We start from the raw sequence: 22493 nt of genomic DNA, 5'->3' as shown, positions 1-22493 counted from the left end.
TCTGCCTTCTTGTCTAGAACTTCCTTGTGCAGCTACAACTTGGGCTAACCCTCATATCTTTATCGTTCATTACAAATTGGATCTGGTCGCTAGGGGAAGAGCTGCCTTTGGCTCATCAGTGGTCAGGAATATCCTTCCTTAGAGTCCTCCTGGGAGTTTGGTAGCAAGGGCTCTGTCCCAACAGTTGAATTAAATGAAAATGATGATGTCTGATGAAGTTATGTACTCACCATAACATTCCATCTGTGTTGTCCATTTTCATTCTTCCTCAACTTCCATCTCACCAACCCCCATTCTTGCTTTATTTTGTAAAGATCAAAGGATACTGCAGGGACCGCTGTTCCTTTGTTTGAGTCCCTGATTAGTTTGTGCCATAATTCCTTACTACTTTGCAGGTCTGTGGCAGCAGACAAGATCTGAGGTATGTTAGGTGACGAGGGCATTGTGGGTAAAGGTAGGAGCTTGAGAGTTTCAGTGCTCCACAAGCTGGAAGAAGCAGGCAGAGTCTGATCCAAACCCAACAGCTGATTAAGAATGAAAATGGACAGCACAGATGGAACGCTATGGTGAGTACATAACTTATTTTTTTTAATCTGCATTTGCCGTTTGTCTTCCATGAGAGAAGCACCATTTTCGGCTTGACCATGAAGCAATGCTTAACAGTTCCATGGTCTGTCCTCCTATACACAAAAAAAAAGGTTAAGCCAAAAACTTTTGTCACCACAGTAGGCTAACATTTTGCCTCATTTGCAGGCGAGTGTTTGTGCGGTGGCCATTTTTTGTACCACTAACCACTCCCAGATCCCCCAGGTGGTGTTCCTACAGCCACTATGGACCACTGGTTAGCCCCATCCTCTGTGGCTGTTGGGGGTCCCCTTGGTGGGCAAGGCAGAACTGTTGTCGGTCCTAGGAGAGGAATATGAAGGCTTCCCTGTTGTGCCCTTCCCTGAGAAAGCTGTTGCTGCCATTAGTAACTCTGTTGGCCCCAATTATCCTGCCAAAAAAAATGGCAGTCTAAGCATGTGTCCGCTCTTTCAAATTCCTTTACACAGGAGTAGTTTACTGGGTCTGGCTCAGGGTTTAGTTCAGGCTAATAATCTTTTTTTGTAAAATAGTCTCTGATAAAAGAAAGAGGGATATCTCTTTTTCCTGAAGAGATTCAAGATTCTGAATCTGAACAGGAAGACAAAGGGACAGATACAGGGTTTTCTTCTCAGATTTCTAACTCGCACAGAGGAAGGCTGAGCTTCTGATTCCCCTTTGGGAGTTTCTCTAAGATTATTGCTAAAATGTGCCATTTTTTTCATTGGGAGAACACTTGAGGTTTCCCAGTCTGTCAAAGTACTGCGAGTTGTTCTAGAAGGAATTTCTAGAATCTACGCCCATTCCACTTATCCTCTCTGTTTTTAGAGGATGTGTGTTACTGCCTGCAATTTTCCTGATAGCCAGGCAGCTGCCCCTAAAAACTTCCTCAGTCTTTCAAGTTTTTATACACTATTCCCAAACCTGACAGTTAATTCTAATCCAATTCTAATCCTACTCTTTTTGATAAGGATGGGAAATTAAGTATGTGGGAAGGTGTATATTTCTGCAATTTTGAGTGTAAGAATTTTGAATTATCAGGCTCATGTGTTAGTTTGTTCTGATTTATTGTGAAAGCATGAGGGATGCTTTATCTGCAGCTTGTTATTGTGAGGAAAACCCTGCTTTAAATAATTTAGTATGTTCTATTGCACATGTTACTACTTGCTGTCTAGTGTACTTTTGAATCTGTTGATACTACTACTGGGGCTTTGGCCACTGGTAATGTTTTCAGGAGGTTTGCATGTCTGTATTCTCAAAACCTTCTAAATGATTAAATGACATTTTAAATTCCTCTTTCAACAGAGATTTAGTTTTTGGCCACTGTACTGCAGAGATGATCAAAAAGTGCGATGAAAGAGGTCTGCTGATCTAGGGAATGTGTTAAGATTTTTCAGCCCCCCCTTTTCCATATTTTCTAAGGGATTCTGTAATTCCTCATCCAATTTAGGCAAAAAGCAAAATAACAGTCTTAACAAAATGTACGTAAAAAGATGTTAAAGAAAAAATGACAAGGGGATTCCAAAAAGCAGCATAGAACCTCCCAAAACCAACACAGTCCAACAGATCTGGATGATTGTATAGTTGACCTTCTGACACCCCCCCACCCTGGCACCATTTTTTCTTCCAGAAAGTCTGAATATCCACTTTCTGTTTGGCAACAGGTAGTTTTAGACAAATGGGCTCTGAATATCATTCATCAAGGTTACAGATGGCAGTGAGACGAAATTTTTTTTCCAGGGATCATTCCTCATCCTCCAGATCAGATTCTTGTTTCCACCAATTCTCCATCTGCTATCTCAGTGAGTGATTGAATCAGTTCCTTTTTCAGAGGTGGGGATAGATTTTTATTAAAGGATATTCTTGGCGTCAAAGAAAGAAAATGCTTGGAGACCAGTTCTGGATCTATCTTTCCTAAACCTGTTTGTGATAGTTCAAAGTTATGTCACTTCACAACCTGTTACCTCCTCTTCTTTCAAGTGTCCTGGTAACACTAGACTTAAAAGATGCTTATCACATCCTTATTCGTCCAGACACACACAACCTTATCAGTTCACTGCCTTACTCTTTGGACAAACCACTGTACCATGAGTGTTCACAAAATATATAGCTCCATTTATAGCTCATTGCAGGCTACGGGTAATCACACTTTTCCATATCTAGATGACTTGTTTATTTATGCAGAGTCTTTAGTGTCAGAAATGCTGGTCTTGGTGAGCAAAGTCTTACATAAGTTGGAATTCGAAGAGTATTTAAGTCTTTCACACAGAATTGTGTTCCTGTGATGTCAACTAGGCACCTCATTTTAAAGAGCTTTTCTTCTACAGGAAAAATGGATCTATATCTAGATATATTTGCAAGGTGTTCCACTCAAGCTTCTGTCATTTTGAGCCAATACCGCAGGATGTGGGGTCTCATGGCTTCTGTGATTCCCTTGATATCCTTGGCAAGACTCCACATCAGTGATTTGTATTTGAAGTCTCTCTTCGTTCCCAGGACAAACACTGTTTTGTCTTTTCCAATCTCATTGGTGGGGTTTGTCAGAAGAGAAGTAATTTGGCGGAGGCTACATGCATCCACGAAATCCAGGTCTCCCTTTTTCCCTCCTTGTTCCAAAGCAGCCAGTCACCACAGATATCTCAGACTTTGCTTTGGGAGAAATTTCAGGAGGGATAAAAGTGCAGGGTGTTTGGGATACCAAAGACAGATGCGAGCACATAAATATCAAAGAGATGCTTGCCCTGATCAAGGCACTAAACTGAGTCATCTTTGAAATCCATGACCTCTTCAAGTTGACATACAGTACCACAGTCATGTGGTATGTCAAGAAGCAGGAGGATCCAGGCTTTATCACCTTTACAGACTAGCCATGTTAGCTTGTGATATAGCTTCACAGCACAGTCTCACTCTACAGACATTCTACATTCTTTTAGAGCAAAATTTTGTAGCAGACAAGCTGAGCAGGACCAAGGCAGACACTCACAAATGGAAATTAGATATGGGTCTTGCAGGATTTGATCCATCTGTGGGGAGTTCCTCAAGTAGACCTCTTTGCCTCCTCTCTGAATTATCACCTGGCAGTCTTCCAGGCCTCCATGCAAGAAAGTCTAGAAGACTGATGCGTTTTCATTTCTTTAATCTTTTCCATGGACAGGAATGTTCTTTTATAGTGTATACCTTTCACTAATATCCAGGGTACTTCTGAAGATTAAGTAGTGCAGCGGATAGCATTGTTACCTCAAAGCAAGAGGCTCTCCCATTCGATTTATGTCTGGGGTGCCTTCTGTGTGGAGTCCGCATGTCCTTCCTATGTTCAAATGGGTTTTCTCTGGGTGCTGCAGTTTCCTCCCACACTCCAAAGACATGAGGTAGGTGGATTGGACACTCTGAATTGACCTTAGGTGTGAGCATACATGTGTGGGGTATAGAAGAACAGCAGTGGCAGTGCCAGCCTCCCAGCATTGTGAACCTTGGCTGTAGGTCATTGTCACTGTTGAAGAGTCACCCTGATCCCCTGTGGAAGATGGGGGAGCTGGGGTGGAAGGATTCTGAAGATACAGAAGGAATTCCCCAAGATTGTTGTGGTGACTTCCTTCTGGCCTATGCAACTATAGTTCTCACGTCTTTGATAATTACCACCAATCCCCTTACAGGCTGGCTCTTACTCGCACAAGAACACTGGTGTTTGATGCATCCCAACATCAGTCAACTTCAGTTGAATTCCTGGATGATATGGTCTTAATTTCGTTTAGGCACCTGTGTACTAAGGATTTGCAGCAGTTACTGATGCAGACTAGAAAGCCTGCTACTAGAAAGGCATGTATTAGTAAATGGAAAATGTTTTTTAGTTGGTGCCAACAACATAACCAGCACCCATTCAGGGCTAATTGTCTTCTGGATTTACAATATTTGTGTGAGTTACTATCAAATGAACCTTGATAGACGAGTAAGAAAGGCAGTAGATTTGCCATTTCAGCATGTCTACTCATGGATTCTCCTCTTTCAATGCAGTCTCATTTCAAAATGTTTTTGAAAGGGGTTTTGCACAGTAGGTTTCTAAGTAAACCAGTGGTCCCTACTTGGGATCTTACTTTTGTGTTAAAGATGCTAACACTTGCACTTTTAACAAGATAACCTGGCTGTCTTGAGGTTCTTAACATGGAAAACAGTTGTACTAATTGCTCTGACCTTTGCAAGGAGGGGGGTATCTGAGTTGCAAGATTTTACAGGGGGTCAACTCTGTATCATTTTCTACAGAGAATGAGTTTCTTTAGACATAAAAAGTGTTGGTTCTTAAAGTGGTATCCAAGTTTACTTTAAGCCAAATTGTCCATCTCCCCATTTTCTTTCCTAAGCTTAAAAATGAAGGAGAAGGGATACTCCATACGTTGGATGTCCACAGACAACTCTGGTATTGTCCTGACAGAACTAAATCTCATATCTTCGGATCAGTGGTCCATTTCTTGTGAAAGTAAGGTTAAGGGACAACATCTGTCAAGACTATTTCCAAATGGTTGTTTAAGGTTATTATCATTTGTTATACTTAGCGTAACAAAACTGTTCCAGCCAGGGTCGAGGCCCACTCTGTATTTTTGGAAAGGATTTGAGTCTAGAAGTATTCTAGAAGCTGCTTCTTGGTCCTCTGTATGTACTTTTGCAAAATATTGTAAACTTGATTCCTTCTCTAGGACCAGGCCAAGCTTTGCTAGGATCATTCTCAAGGGGCAGTTGGACTCTCTCCTCCTTCCACCTCCCAAATGTAGTAATCTGGGGTAATCTACCCTTGTAGCTAAGGCTACTGCAGCAATGCTCAATACATAAACTTACCATAACAGTAGACGTTTGAATGATCACTGTTGCAGTAGCCACTCCCTTCACCCCTGTTGTTTTTTTGTTGTTTTTTATGTCCAGGTCTGGACTTTTTTTGTGTTCCTAGCATTGCCCTTTTAGGGCTTAGCCTCCCTCTCTTTGTTGTCTGGAAACTTTGAAGGGCTTCCTGCCCAAACTTGTCTTAATCAGCTCATCTCGAGCTGCCTGACAGTTTGGGTGCGTGGAAGGTGCCCTGAACTTTGAAAGCAGGCTGGCTGTTCTATCCTTGGCAGGATATAACCCATATAGCTAAGGCTAATGCAGTAGTATTCATTGTATTTCTATATCTTCCTCACTGCTTGCACATTGGTATTTGATTTGCAGTTGCTTAATCTTGTAGTAACATCAGTCTCCGTATGCAAAATCATATGGTCAAGTGACGTTGATTGTGGAGGGCTGGTGCTGAGGTGGCTGGCAAGTTCGTGGGTCTAAAAACCTCAGTATTAACTGGAAAAAAATTTAATTTAAAGGACAGTCAGAAATTCATGGTACACTGTTTTAACAAAATCTGTGATTTTTCCATGATGTTTGGGGCAGTTGTCCTTGATACTAAAACATGGAAATTAACAGGCAACTGTCATTGAAACGAAGACTGTTGCTGGGCAGCATTACTTTTGAAGTTGTGTATGGAGCATGGGGATTACACTTTGATATCTGGAAAAAGACAAATCAGTTAAGTGCTTCTGTAATGCAAGATTGATCTTAACATATGTTAAGTACCCCCTGCTTCATTTATTAAGATTGGTTATTGCGTTAAGCAGTTTAAACCTGCTTGTGTGCTACTCGGCATATGAGAGACAGAATAAAAACAGATTTGTTTATGCCTGCTGTCTGTCCTGGTAATATATCCATAATATTTCCTCTCTTACAATGTCTTTCTGAAAGCATTCCCTAAACGCTTTATTGCTCTAAACGTTGGTAAAACACTTGATTTTCTTTCTTTTCAGTAACTAGTAGTGCATGGAGCAGATAAAGCTCCACATACTGCAAAGAATCATGATCTGGTCTCTGATCATAACCTTTTGTGTTCTCAACATGGATGCCATGGTTTACCTCAAGCTTCTCTGGCTAGGTGAATTTTCTTGGCATCAGTGTTTCAAACACGTGATAAGCCAGTTATGATCATCGACCAGCTTGTAGTCCTGTATCTTGTCAGCAAAATATATTTGTTTGGCTTGTGCATTTTTTCAGTTATTTTTTGGGAAAGACTTTAGATTGTAGGGATTTTTTTTAGATTGGTAGTGGTGTGTTTTAAAATAGCTGTTAAGCACGGGTGAGTTAAATACTGATATGAAAAATGCCGAGTCATATTATGTACAAAATTTACTTTTTAGGAGTTTGCTGAACATCTCTTGATCTTGAGGCAGGTATAACCCACAGAAGATACTCAGATTATGATAAAATCATACTGAATATCCTACAAGCTGGTACTTGACTTCTTGGTTAAAGGATAATGTCTACCTTGATGGCAAAGAGGAAGCAAAGTAGCTAAGAGGAAAGGCTGAGGAATTTCTGAGGGAAAAATGTGAACCCACTGATGGAGACATTGGGGCTCTGTAATCCAACTGCCAATACAGGCTTGGAGATCACAGTGGGTTTCAGAAAGCATGCAAAACTGGACAACTTGCTTTTCTCTTGTAGTTGCATTGTGAGGGGAACCAGGGGAAACTGAACTTGTAAAAATTCCTGACTAGCAAGAATGAAGGTATACAAGTCCACAACTGTTTTTTTTTTTGTCTAGCAGAAGCAATCCGATCTGTGCCAAAGCACAATTATGGGGATAATGGATTGTGACCACAGGAAAAGAAAACTGCAGTCACTGTTGCCTTTTATTCTTTTAGGTTGACTGAAAAGTTCAGAAACTTCTTGTTATAAATATACACTCATTAACTTGTGAATGCAGCCAAAAATCTAAGATGTGCCATTTTTTTGTGAAATGTTGGATTCATGCTGAGTTGATTGGGGCTGTGGATATATTAGAAGAAGTCTGTGCTCACTTCTGTTTGGAAGAACGATAGTAAGAAAAATGAGTATGGGCAGGTCTGCTTTTCATGGAGCATGATTTCTGGAGGTGCATATTTTACCATGTGTTTATTTTAAATGCTAATATTTTATTTTGATTTAGTATTACTAAGATTACTTGATTTTTTTTTTTTTTTGGGGGTTTGCCATCCTACCTCGTGGAATGGAACACTGTCCTTTGCAACTCGTTTACAAGTTTTCACTTCTTTTTATAATTTTCATTTCATGAGAAATTTCCCTTTTATTGTAGAATTTCATGATAAGGAGGACTCAAGTCCTGTCACTTTACTCTTAAGAAGTGACCTGTGCCTGGCATACAAGGCATCCCACAACCCACTACTGATGAATTTATTGCACATGAGCAAGTCTAATGACATCAGAAATACTCTTGTCTAGGGATATAAGCCTCTTCTGCAGCATCTACAGAACTGTTTGGAGTGACAGATGTGTGTGACAGAGGATGCTGCTGCTGTGGAACAGACTCCCTATCCACGTAAAACAAAGCCCATCCCTGTCCATGTTCAAGTGTAACTTTGTTCTATGGGGGGAAAACGGAAAATTTACCCCAGGACCACTCCCTGTACTGGTAGTGGACTGAATCTGCTTTTAAATGCTTAAACCTATAAGTGGTTCCCCTCAAATTATTTATGATATGATGCTAGTTTTTCTTATTAGATTTACCATGGGATTTGCAAGGCCAATATCCAACCAAATGGGATCAGTTAATTTGAACCGAAAAAGGGAAATTGGATAGGCTTAAAATGGAGTGCAAGGGCAGCTTACCTAGAACTTACCTATGAAACTATACACAAGTAGAGGTTATGGAAAGTGAATTGCAAATGTTAATTTTAAACTAGCCAGTAGAATGTGACATTTTAATTTTGTAGTTGATCCTTTTCAAATATCCTGACTAAATGGTTTCAGTAAAGTCATTTTTTTCATAGTTCCTTATGAATGTGATTATGCTGTTATCCTGCTCCATTCCAGCCCTCGTGGTTATCTCATAGCTTGCTTGTGTACCTTGCAAGATTGCTGTTTAAAGATGTTTAGACACGCTGACTTGCTAGCTAACAGTATAGATGCAAAAAGAAATCTGCATTCTACTAGATGCTTTCATGTCGCTGAGATTTATTAAGTTTACATTTGTTGACTAGGGAAGTCCATTTGGGCAGAATTTTCCTTTTCCAGTGGAGGCCCAGAGTGGGAAGCTCCAGTACATGCAGTAAAAGTAAAATTGCAAGTTTTATACGTCAACAGTGTCAGGCAGAATATTATTAAAATAAATTTTACAATGTCAAAATGAACAAGATAGTAACTATACGTACATTAATAAGGCTTCCTTTACTAATTACATTCTGTACAGATATAGCTGAATACTGTGCAGGAGAATAGATGTCAGAGTACTGCGTTATTTACAAAGGGTGGAAAGCAAAAGATTGATTTAATTATGAGTTATAAGTTAAACTAATGGTAAGAGCTGATCAGTGTAGGTAGAAGGTGCAGTGAGTGAAGACAGTGATAGAGTCGAGGAGAGCAGAGATAATAGAAGAGGAGGAAGAAAGCAGAAATGTTTATTGTATTATGTATTATTATGTTATATAATGCACGTAGATGAATATCTTTTTATGCTTACTTGCCAAGAACTTCATAAATGTATTGCAAGATAAAAAGCTTTTATAAACATAGTAGTTCTGCATGAAGCAAACTGAAAAATTCAGCATTTTATTGCTTCATAGTTTATCTCCGGCCTCAAGGATAAACCAGCCTTGTTTAGCTGTGTATATGGTTGAATAAATCCAGTGGCATACTCCTGCCCTGCCATTATATTGTTTGATATGTTGTCAGTCTCGCCTTTTATTCTCACTGGTGGATCAGATCTGATCCATCGGATCCGTCTTGGCCTTATACAAAAGCTCAAGACCTTCAGCAAAGCTCGTGGGCATTCTACCTTACCCAAAATGCAGTTCCCCAAGTCCCTCAGATCTTGTTTGCCGCTCTGTGAAAGACTTGGTTCTCCAGCAAGCTCTGTGATTTTTTTCCACTATTAACTGTAATCTCTTTCTAGCTTAAAGCCTTACTTAGGTAGTTTAATCATTATTTTAGTAGTTGTTTTGTAATTGTTGGTAAATTCTTTACCTGTTTTCTGTATTTTTAAGAGTGAGTGTTGTCTCCTTCATTCCTTCCCCTCAGGGTGCTTTTTCCTTTCCCACGTCCATCTAAATTAGAGAATGCTTTTCCCTTTTGATTATTGTTCTCACCTATCCTTTTCAACATCTGTTTGTTAGACAGCGATCTGTTAGTTTAAAAAAAATAAATAATTACCGTTTCCTTTTTCCCTCAACTTCTTTAGCATCTGTTTAAGTTAGAGGATGTTCCTTGTGTGTGTGTGCTATTTTTTTCTTTAACATGCCTTTTTCTTCTATAGCTCATTATGTCTCAAAAACATGAAGGTAAACCCTTAAGGCTCAAAAAATGTGAACAGTGTGGTAAGAGGATGCCCCTAAGTGATGCCCACACTTTATGTTCGTATTGCGTGGGGCCTTTACAACTTCAAGAATCGTGCTGCTTTTGTCACGGGTTCAATCAAAGGGCTCTTACAAGCTTATGTTAAAAGGATTGCTTAAGTCTCCCTTTTCTTAGGCTATTTCACCAGAGTCTGCAGCTTCATCTAAATCTGACAAGTCTCAAAATGAACTACTTCAACTCTGAAGTCGTCTTTGGAGCCAAAACAAAAACTTCCTAGGCTGTCTGCTCCAACAGATTCTTCAGAGCTGCCGGTCACTACTGGATCCAGGAGTTCGTCGGAGCAGCTTGAGCCTTCATCTCTGACCTCTTTAGCTCCTACCGAATTTAGATACTGGAGCTGTTTTCAACTACTTTTCCCTGATTCCCCTCTCTGGGGGGGAGGGTCCAATTTCTACAGAAAGCATGTTTGTTGAAGACTGCAATAATCTTAATTGTCCCCTATTGGCCTTGACAGATTGGTTTCCCTTCCTTTGGGCTCATTTTCAGGATGAACCATGGATTCTGGACCCTGTTCCAGACCTTCTGACTCGCCCATCAGGGATGGTTCAAATATGAACAATCTCAAACTAACAGCTTGGCTACTCCAGTTCCCCTGATTGCTAGGTTTCCTTTCTTTTCATCTCCAGTCAGGCACATTTTGTTATTTTCTCATAAATTATCTACACGTAAGCTGTACAAAGGGAAATGGAAGAGATTTGTTTGTTGGGCTAACACTAATCAAATAGATCCGTCTACTGATCCCATTCGTTCTGTACTAGAATTTTTGGCTAAGCTTTTCAATGAAGGTGCTGCTGCAGCCACTGTTAGAGTTCAGTTGGCAGCAATTTCAAATTTTCATATAGGAGAAAAGGGGTATGGTATCATGCCAAACAGACTTTGTAAGGCATTCTTGAAGGGAACTACAATGCTAGGACCCCCATACAAAAAGCCGGGTCTTTATTACAATGTCGAACTAAAACAAGTACAAAAGTTGTAATATTGAACCCTAAAGTCTGAAAGTGGAAAATAGCGAAGCCATGGCACATCGACTTTTTTCCCCAGGAAAAAAATTGGTGGGTCATTTTCGGGTCTTTGCTATTTCCTCCACTGTGGTGCGATCTCAGAGTTGGTATATTTAAGTAGGGTGTGGTATGGTGGGCACAGCCCCCCATGTTGGGGGGGTGTGGGGGGGTGAAGCCCCCCACTTCAGTTTAAGTTTAAGGTTAACTTTTTGTTTTTTTTTTTTGTTTGTTTTTTTTTTTGTCATGGAAAAGCAATTTTTTTTTCCCTGGGGAAAAAAAAAATCGCTGTTCTGTGCTTTCAGTTTTGTTAGGTTTCTGACATAAGGGGTTCAATACGACAACGATCAAACTTTTGTAAGTTCGACGTTGTGATATAGACCCCAAAAACCCATCCCCTGCCTTGGGTCTGAATTTCGTATTGTCAAATATCTATCCTCCTTTCAAGCCATCTGCTACCTGTGACTTGAAGATGTTCATCGTGCATACAGCTGCAGTAATCACAGATGGGTTCTCTGCCGTCAGGCGGGTCCTCGGTCGGCCGAATTCCAAAGTCTAGGTCCGGCGTCGGTTGTCTCTTTCTTTCCTTTCGTCAGTGCGACAGGGGTATATAAGACACAGCCGACGCCATATTCTTCAGTCTTTTTTTGCCGCGCGGTGCCCAAAGCACAAGCAGTTCGCAAGTGCCAGTCGGCCAGCTCCTGAATTTACGAAAAATTGGAAACCGAAGTCTTCATTAAAGCTAAGTACCCCGTTGGGGAAACTTTTCTTGCCTCAGACCGATGTCAGAAAAAGTTAACAATTGTATTTCTTGTGGGAAGCAATTACCGCATAAGGATTTCCATTCCCTCTGCATACCTTGTTTAGGCCCAGACCACGACGTCTCGGGCTGTCGCTTTTGCGCTACTTTCAATAAGCGCACTATTAAGCATCGGGCGGAGTTCGCCCAACACTTTTTTGGTAAAGCCTTTGATTATAAAATGTCGTCGGAGACTCCGACTACCGTTTTGTCCAAAAAACGCAAGGATAAGGACCGACACGCGAGGCCCGCGGTCCCCACCGACAAAACCGGCTACACGTGGTCCGGTTCTCAGCGAGACGCCTATGCAGTCCCTGACTACCGACGACACTTCTTTGGCGGTGTCTGCTGTAACCGAGACCGCAGGTACCTCGGCCCATACCCAGACTACAACCACCGAAGCCACTGTGAGCGTTGAGCCTCCTAATGTGGACAGGTCCACTTCGACCCATGGTGTTTTTAGACCCTCATCTTCCTTTTCCATTAAGGCCTTTACTAAGTCCAAATCAGCCAGGCATCCCAAGAGGCCTGTTGCACAGGGCCCATTTCCAGGCCCCATGCCTAAAAAACAGATGCTTAAAATGGCTGAGGATTTAATTACTCTTATCAGGGGTTCTCAACCCCTCCAGACAAGAGGCCCAGAGTGGAGGAAGATTCTCCCTCTTCTGATCAGGGTTCCATTTTTTCAGAACATTCTGATGTAGAGGAACACTCTTATTCCCCTTTTGAAGATTCTGATGCAGAGCAGTCCATTCCTTCTGTATCTCCTCCTGAGGATTTTTCTTTTGGGGAAACCTTGCACACCTTGAGGGAACACTTCCATTGGGAAGGCCAAGACTTTTCTGATTCCAAGAAAAGACTTGGGGAATTTCTTTTGTTACCTCAACACAGACCTCTGGCGATACCTCCTGTCTTGGACATACTTGATGTTTATTCTGAGGCTTGCCTTAATCCGGATTCCCTGCCTCCTGCCCCAGTCAAGCCTGATAGGTACTACAGAGTTCCTACCTCTCACCAATTTCTTTACAAAAGCCATAATGCTGACCCTGAAACCATTTCTCAAGGGCCCCAAGGGAATGAAGGCCTCTACTGCTAAGAATCCACTACCTTCCGAAAGAGAGTCAAGATCCTTAGAAAGGTTGGGAAAAAAGGTATATACCTCGGCCACCCTAGCCATGAGGGCCTTAAATTGTCAGTTTCATATGCTTAAATATCAGCAGTTTATGTTATCACAATTAAGAAATAAAATGTCTCAACATGAACAACCAGATTTGAAGGAGTTGCAGGATATGATGCATAGTGCAGAACAAGTGGGTAAACACACCTTACAATGTGGCTATGATGCCCTAGAGGCCTCAAGTAGAGCTGCTGTTACAGGATCAGTCATACGTAGACATGCATGGCTTAGGGAACAAATCTTGCCGGATCATGTGAAAGCTAAACTACTAGATGCTCCTTTACAAAAGGATGTGCTATTTGGTACTAATGCTGAGGAGATACTACGGAAAATGGAAGAAAAAGCAAAATCTATGCAAACTGTCAAGGCTTTTCTACTGGTTCAACCACCACGTTTTAGCAGAAATTGGCCTTCTAAAAACTGGTCCTTTCCAGCCACGGACAAGCCCCAAAGAGGTAGATACAGGCGCACAAGGGGCAGAGGACAATCACAAGGATCATATAGAGGCAGGCAATGGCAAACTCCAGCACCAAGATGTGGCGAAGACAGTGCACAACAATACAGGAAACAAACCCAATGACTTCCCCCTTTCCATGCCAAGCGAATCTCAGCTGGCAGCACCCTTGGGAGGAAAGCTGGCATTATTTACAAGAAGTTGGCATATTGTCACAACAGACAAATGGATCCTGGACGTTATAAGCAGAGGCTACAGATTTCATTTTCACACACTTCCAAAAATGAGAGGCATGCCAAACCTGCCACACAATCAAAGGGCAGAGGCACAACTACAAATTTCAAAGCTCATAGAAATTTCAAAGCTCATAGAAATGAAAGCTATTCAAGAGGTACCTACTTACGAACAAGGCCAAGGTTTTTATTCCAGGCTATTTCTGGTACCAAGGAAAGGAACCGACTGGAGACCCATTTTGGACTTATCCATCCTAAACACATTCTTACTTGTACCAAAATTCAAGATGCTTGCATTACAGCAGCTTCTTCCCATGCTGGGCAAGGAGTTTTGGCTGGTAACATTGGACCTCAAGGAGGCATACCTGCATGTCCCAATCAGACAAAGCTGCAGAAGATACCTCAGATTTCTTGCAGGTTCAATCCACTATCAATTCTCTGCATTGCCCTTTGGCTTATCTACTGCGCCCAGAGTATTCACGAAATGCCTGACATCAGTAATTGCCTACTGCAGACTTCAAGGGATACAAATTTACCCTTATTTGGATGACTGCCTGATCCAAGCGGACAGCAAGCACATACTTCTGGAACATCTGGCTTATGCAACACGGTTACTGAATTCTCTGGGATACACAATCAACAAAGAAAAATCCAGGCTAACACTATCTCAGAAAATAACTTTCCTGGGTGCCAACTTGGACACAAACACCCAGATGGCTTATCTTATGCCAGAAAAACAGGGGCAACTAACTCAGTACTTCAAAATACTAGCAAAGTGTACCAGGCTCACTGCAAGGAAAATCCTGCAGGCTCTGGGTTTCATGGCATCTTGCATTCTTTTAATCCCATTTGCAAAGTTGCATATGAGAAAACTTCAGTGGTACCTAAAATACCTATGGTCTCAACACAGCCACAGTTTGGAAACAATAATACCAATAATTCCATGTTTGCAAAAGGAATTTCTATGGTGGGCCCAAGCATGTCAAACAAACACAGGTCTCCCATTCTGCAAGCCTCAAGCAAATCGAGCCATCACAACAGACGCCTCAGATTACGCCTGGGGGGCGCACATGACAGACAGGTGCATTCAGGGCAAATGGTCCCAAAAGGAAAAGCACCTTCACATCAATCAAAAAGAAATGCTAGCAGTGATAAATGCAATTACAGCTTTCAAGGACCTCCTGCATCCAGGACAATTATTGATAAGAACAGACAACACCACAGTAATGTGGTACATAAACAAACAAGGAGGAACACATTCATACCCCCTGTGCAGACTAGCCATGACACTTTGGAACTTGGCTCTTGAATGGCAAATAGAACTTCAAGCACAGTACTTGCCAGGTTTGGAAAACACGCTGGCAGACAATCTAAGCAGAAATATGACAGATCCACACGAATGGAAGTTGCATCCTCAAGTGTTTACAAAGATAATCCAAGCGTGGGGAGGCCAGACCTAGATCTCTTCGCCTCCCACAAGAATCATCAATTGGAAACGTTTTGTTCAAGGACCTTTCATCCAAAGGCCTGGAGAGTGGACGCCCTTTCATTCAGTTGGACAGCATGGACAGTTTACGCTTTCCCACCACTGCCTCTTCTGCCCAAGGTGCTCTTGAAAGCAAGAGCAGACAGACCGAAGATGATACTGATTGCTTCAGACTGGCCAAGACAACACTGGTACCCACTCCTGAGGAGCCTAACACATACTCCTCCCTGGCCCCTATCTCTAATGCCTCTTCTGCTGACTCAGCACAGCTACAAAACTCTTCACAGTCAGCTGAAAACACTCAGTCTCGCTGCATGGAAAATTCCTTAACACCACAACAGACCCTACTCCCCAAAGAGGTGCAGGATGTCATTTTGGAGGCCAGAAGGCCATCTACTAGAAAGGCTTACTCCGCAAAATGGAAACGGTTTTGCTCTTGGAATGAGAAAAAAGGCCAGGACCCTAGAAAACTGAATTTGCCTCAGGTATTACAGTATCTAGCTGAGCTGCTGAACAGTGGACTTTCATTTTCCTCCATAAAAATCCATGCCTCAGCCATTTCTGCAGAATTCAACACGGATCCACCCTTATTCTCTCACCCACTCTTAAGACAGTTCCTCAGAGGGGCTAAGAATATAAGACCACCAAGGAAACAACCAGTGCCAGCCTGGGATCTTAATTACATTCTAGAAAAATTAACATTGCCTCCTTTTGAACCAGCTGCCTCAACAGATTTGCAATATTTATTTGTCCTGGAAAACAGCTTTCCTTCTGTCCATTACCTCAGCTCGTAGGGTTTCGGAACTACAAGCCCTCATGGCTGTGCAGCCCTTTCTCATCTTCCATCAGGACAGGGTTTCCCTTCGAACCAACCCGTCATTTATGCCTAAAGTGGTATCCAGGGTAGCTTTAAATCAAGCCATACACTTACCTACCTTCTATCCCAATCCTCAAAACAAAGGGGAAAGGCTGCTACACTCCTTAGATATCCATAGACAGCTACGTTATTGTTTGGACAGAACAAAGCCTTTCAGGAAATCAGAGCAACTTTTTGTGTCCTATGCTGTAGGAGCTCAAGGGAAGCCTGTTACCAAACAGACAATTTCAAAATGGATAGGCCACTGCATACGATTTTGTTACTCGTATCATGGAAAATCTGTCCCTACAGGCATCAGATCCCACTCCACCAGGACCACAGCTACCTCTACAGCCTTCCTCAGAGGAGTTCCTACCAAAGATATTTTGGAGGCAGCCACTTGGAGTTCTGTGCATACATTCACAAAACACTATCACCTGCCTTTATTTTCCAAAACTAGAGCAGGCTTTCCCACTGCTGTGTTGCAGGGCATTCTGGCTCATCCCAGTTCCACCTAGTGCCTACCACCCTGTGCATAGCTTTGGGATTCTACCCATCTGTGATTACTGCAGCTGTATGCACGATGAACATAGTACAGTTTTGTACCTACCATAAATGTAGATGTTCAAGTGCTAATACAGCTGCAGTACAGGTTTCCCTCCCTCCTTCCCCTCTTGGAAAAGGCCTAGTGGCTAACACCTCCTCATACAACCTGATTGGGTTATCCTTCTATGGTGTATTTGCTTGCAACTACTGTTTTTTGATTATATTGCATTGCTTGACTATATATATATATATATATACTTTATGTATTGCCTTCCTTCTGGGGGCACCTGACATCTGGGGCAAGAAAGACTGAAGAATATGGCGTCGGCTGTGTCTTATATACCCCTGTCACACTGACGTCAGGAAAGAAAGCGACAACAACCGACGCCGGACCTAGACTTTGGAATTCGGCCGACCGAGGACCTGCCTGACGGCAGAGAACCCATCTGTGATTACTGCAGCTGTATTAGCACTCGAACATCTACATTTATGGTAGGTACAAAACTGTACTTTTCTACCTCAGCAAGAAGAGTTTCAGAATTGCAAGTTTTATCTGCAAGCCACCATACCTGATATTTCATAAAGACAGAGTTTCTTTACACACCAACCACTCTTTTCTGCCCAGTGTTGTGTCTGAAAGTAACCTCAGTCAATCTGTTGAGTCACCGGTATTCTTCTCAAATTTTCAAAATAAAGGAGAATGCTTACTACATCTACTGGATGTCCATGGACAGTTACGTTTCTACCTACATAAAACTGCAGAAATCGGACAATCATATCGGCTGTTTGTTTCTTACTCTGACACTAGGATAGGCCTACCAGTTTCTAGAGTTACCTTATCCAAATGGCTTTCTAAATATCTTTCCTTCATTGATAATTCTTAAGAACAAAACTCTCGCTGCCCCTGTCAAAGCCCATTCCACCAGGGTGATAGCTACTTCTGCAGCTTTTCAAATTAGGCTGCCTTTGGATACTATCTGTGCTGCAGAAGCATGAGCAAATCCTCATATCTTTAGTACTCATTACAAAGTGGATTTGACCTCCATGAGTAGAACATCCTTTGGTTCTGTGGTTGAGGAATATTCTCCCATAGGTTCATAGGTTGGTACTAGGCTATCAGTCCTAAGGCCTATGCAAGCCTAGCCATAACAATTCTCTGGAAACTTTTTCCCACAATATTTACTTCTTTGGGCCCCTGTCTAGCAGGGTGACTGACATGATCCCCGGGGTGAATTTCCTATCTCCCATCCAATCATCAAGGTTCCTTTTGAAGAGGGCCAGTGAGGTGCTCGGCTTGACATGTATGGGCGTCTATTCCAGAGTATGGGGAGTCTCTGGGTCAGGAACCTATCCCTCCAGCATGTTTTGTTCATTGTGATGATACGGTTTAGATCCCTAGAGCGTGTGGCTCTGAGGGATTGGGATTTCTTTAAGTGGAGCATGTCCAACAGCTCAGGGTTTGACATGGCCTTGTATGTTAAGCAGAGATTGCCTCTGAGTAGACGATACGCTACAGAGTATAGCTGGAGTTTTTTTAGACGGTCAGCATATGGCATCTGCTTTAGGCCTGTGATTCTTTTAGTGAGGTATTTTTGTGGCCTTTCCAGCTGTTGCAGATGTCTTGTGAGGTACATACCAAATGGGGCATTATACTCTATAATGGGACTAATGAGGGATGAGTACAGTGGGACAATGACCTCCTTTTTTCTGGATGAAAAGCCCTAAGTGATGAGGTCTGCCATGTAGAAGGATTTCCTGACTGTTGTGGCGATGTGGTTATCGAAAGTGAGACCACTGTCCACTTGTGTCCCTAAGTCTCTCATCACACTTTCGATGTTTAGTGTCCTGCCACCTACGTTTTAGTTCATGGGTACATGTTTTTTTCCAAAGGGGATGACTATACATTTCTTGGCATTAAGCTTGAGCCCATGGCTCTGGCACCAGGCATCTGTTTCTGTAAGGCCCTTTTGTAGAATATCCAAATCATTTGGGGATTCAATAATGGCTCCCAGTCTGCAGTCATCTGCAAACTTTATTAGCCAGAGTCCCTTAGTGTTGGCCTGTACTTCAGAGAAGTAGATGCCAAACAAGAGTGGTCCCAGGACTTAACCCTGAGGTACTCCCACATGTCACTTGTCTGGAGCTGGATTTGGAGTCCGCTACTTTTACAGTCTGGGTTCTGTCAGTAAGCCAGTTGGCAACCCATCGAGTGATGTAGGGATTTATGCCCAGCTTAGTAAGTTTATCTGTGTTTCCCGAGTGGGGGATGGTGTTGAAGGCCTTGGCGAGGTCCAGATAGGCTGTGTGGACCTCCTTACCCTTGTCCACAGCTCTGGAGACTGATTCGAAGAAGTCAATCAGATTCAGGAGACAAGATCGGCCCTTCATAAACCCAAACTGGGTGGGGTCCAGTGTCTGGAGGTTGCCAATGTCTGTGTTTATAAGTTCCATGATAATGCGTTCCATACCCTTGCAGATCAGGCTCATCAGACTGATGGGACGGTAGTTCCCGGGATCCAAGGTGGATCCTCCCTTGTGGAGCGGGATAACTGTAGCTGTGTGCCACTCAGTGGGCACGAAGCCTGAGGTGAGGCTATGATTAAACATGACACTTAGGTGGGGTGCCAGTTCATTTTATAGTTCATGTAGTACATAGCCTGGGATGTCATTTGGTCCCATGGATGCTGCATTCTTAGCTTTGGAGAGTGCTGTTTCTACCTGTGTTGCTGTGATTATCGGAATTTGGCAATCTTTTGGTATTGAGATGGGCCCTTTAGGGGGTGAGAGGGGAGTGAAGTTGGCACTCAGTCGATCTGCCAGGATATTGGCAATATCCTTGGGATCCGTATATTTAATGCCGTTCTGTTGTAGCTCAGAGCAGATCTGAGCATTGCCATTTAGATTCTTGACATAACTATAGAATGCCTTGTGGTTGTCTTTGGAATCTTTGGCAATTTTATTTTCGTAATTAGCTTTTGAGGATTTTTATGAGGGATCTTAGCTTCTTACTGAGGCTGGTGAGGGAGATTTTTGCATCCTGGGATTTTCCTCTTTTCTGCAACAGTTTCTTCCTTCTGTTGTATAGTTTGTTTATAGCAGGGGACCACCAGATTGGCTTCATTTTTTTTGGGAGAAGAGCATATTGGTTCTATTTGGGATGGCACGATTCATGCACGAGTGGATGTGCTCGTACAGTGCCTTAGTGTAGGATTCTGCAGTCGAACTTCCAGATCCTGTCTGCGTTTGTGTTGTGAAGTTTGTCACTTCTGACTTCAGTAGCATGAAGTTGGCTTTGGAGAAGTTTTTTAAGGAGGTTTCCTTACTGGGGGTTGGGGCCTTCAGCCACCCAAGAATCCTGTAGCTTGGGACCAATGAGAATAAAAGGTGAGATTGACATCATCACACAATGAAGTTATGTACTTGCCATAACGTTCCATGTGTGTTGTCCATCTTGGCTTTTATTCTCTCAACCCTCCCACCATACCCCCTGCCTATACTCCTGGGAGACAGAGTAACTCTAATTTGATATTATAGGACTCTGTAGCTTCAGAAGCCACTTTTCTGTTAAGCTATGAATAGATTTACCTCTAATATGAGTCATCATGGGCAAACGAGTTCTGAGGGAGTTAGGGAACAGCATTATGGATAAGGTAGAATGCCCATGAGCTTTGCTGAAGGCCTCAAGCTTTTGTATAAGGCCGAGACTGAGATGACCACCAGTGAGAATAAAGGCCAAGATGGACAAAGCACATGGAATGTTATGGTAGGTACATAACTTTTTTATTTTATTTGAAATTTTAACAGGTGTATACCACTGATGATAACTTACCTATTTCAGTCTCAGCCTGGCTAAAGTAACATAGACTAAAGAAACTGCCAGTACAAATGATAAACAAAAACAAAGTTCTGCATTAATAGGTGTACATTTTTGTAAGAAGTATATGATTATGGAAAGTCAGTCTCTTTATATGGTAAGAGATGCATTTAAAGGTTTATTGTAAAGGAAGTTAGTAAGAGAGAGTGTTGGCACGGAGAGATGTAGCTTTTGTGACCAGAGAATTGGCACTGGTACTTGGCAAGTCCATGAAGATGAACTTTCAGTTGTGACCAGAAGTTCAGGTAAAATTAAATGTATTTATAATGGGAAGGAATGGTGTTCCATATTTTGGGGTGCAAAGGACAAGAAGAGTGCTCTTTGCATTGGAGCTTGGTTTTGGGACCTAGTAATGAAGGAGCAGAATTATCACGATTTTGGAGGTTATAAGTTTGAGTTTTGTATTAATTTAGTTACCAGGGGTGAATTAAGTTGTTTAAATAGTTGTGAACCCAATAAAAGGTCAGTTCTTTGACTGGATGACACCTTGTTTTTTCTAGGGTTTTGTAGTGGTGCTCTTGTTTAAGGGGAAGTAAGATGGACCTGCATGAGGTAGAGATTTTATTGGATTAGAATGAGTCATTTCATATTTATGTGTTCTCAAGGTGAAAAGTGAAGTTGAGAGTGGTCTAGATACTAGATATTTAAAAGCATTTGTGTTTTGTGTGGGAGCATTAAGGTTTGTGATTCATAGTGGTGCTGAGGTTTTGAGGAGCTTTTGCTTTGCTCCAAAATGCATTTTTTTTAAGAATTAAGCAGGAGATTTTTTTAAGTTGAGGAAATATAACTGAAGGGAATGGTTAGAGTAATGTTGTTGGCATGTGTTGTGTAATAACTCTACAATAATTTTTAATCCCATTCTTTTATGGCAACATGCCAAAAAGTGTGATTTTTTTTTTTAAGATCAAATCTAGCAATTTCCAAGCAGGCTGGCAAGTTCATAACATTATTTTGTAAGTTTTTAAGGAGGGATCAGCCAGTGAGTGTCGTACTGAGTAGAATGGATGCTGAGAAATTGCTGGAAGTGTAGTTGCCCAAATGACCGTTTACATCTCAGTTTGTCCAGTTTATCAGTATTCATAGCATCATACTTATTAAACAGCTTCCTGTATTATTGGATACAACTTGAGTGATCGGAATGGTTCTGATATCCTTCACCTTGTCATTCAGTTGCAGCTAGCCATGTAGACGAACAAGGGACTGTTCCAGTTTGTTTCTGCTTTAGTAGTAAGTGCTGTACATGTATGTAGGGTTAGGGAATGTCATGTTCTCTACTGAAATAAAAGGTAATGGCCTTGTGCCATGCTTGGTAAACCCTATGTGCATTTGTTTGGCTGAAAGAACAAGATCCAGACATATTTGATTTTTCTGACAGTCACAATGAAAATAGACCTACAGACTCATATTAATATACACACAGAAACCAGTGTTTCAGAATCCAGTAATGTCATAATTGCAAGTAGCAGACAAAAATGTATATGTTTAGTATTTGTGAAGTGTTAGTGGTATCTCATAAACCATACAATCCAAGTCAAAAATGCAGCAGCAGTCAGTAGTCTGGGGATAGTACCCTGTGTAAATGTACAAGATCATGACACCATACTGAGAGTAGTAAACTGTCAAAAATAAAACCTTATAAAAGCAAATAAAACTGACGTCTGGTGACAAAACGGAATATAGGATGTAGAATAATTATAACTGTTATAAATACAGTGCATGTGGTTTGGAGGATATTTTGTGTACCAGCGCAAGGTGAAACTAATTTAGGTCAACTAATACAACCATCCGTAGACAGTACTGAAAGAACAGGAAGAGGAAGCAAATAGGTGCGAGAAGAGAGAGAGAGAGAATGACAAAGCATAGGAGTGGGAAGGGCAGAATGTTGAGAATAAGACCTTGGAATTGTAAGAACTCTGACTGGCAAAGATGGTAAGAGTGAGGAGATAGCAGCAAGTGTCAGAGAGTATCTTGGCACTAATAAATCAAAGAGAAAATAAGAGAGAGGGGCATGTAGAGATGTTATACTATGGCATAAAATTATAGGCAGTAATGTAGAATACTGGACCCCTCA

The 22493-nt window shown here is 41.8% G+C and overlaps 1 protein-coding gene across 5 annotated transcripts in view; it reads left to right on the top strand.

The window, feature by feature from the left end:
• SYBU (syntabulin) overlaps positions 1–22493 on the top strand; it is a 1013882-nt gene that overhangs the window by 344461 nt on the left and 646928 nt on the right. The window lies entirely within an intron of this gene.

The sequence above is a fragment of the Protopterus annectens genome, chromosome 3.part1, assembly GCF_019279795.1.
Source record: "Protopterus annectens isolate FY-2018-M chromosome 3.part1, PAN1.0, whole genome shotgun sequence".
In the NCBI taxonomy this organism is placed as follows: Eukaryota; Metazoa; Chordata; order Ceratodontiformes; family Protopteridae; genus Protopterus; species Protopterus annectens.
The sequence above is the reverse complement of the archived record's forward strand: the minus strand, read 5'-3'. Positions and strand labels throughout refer to the sequence as shown.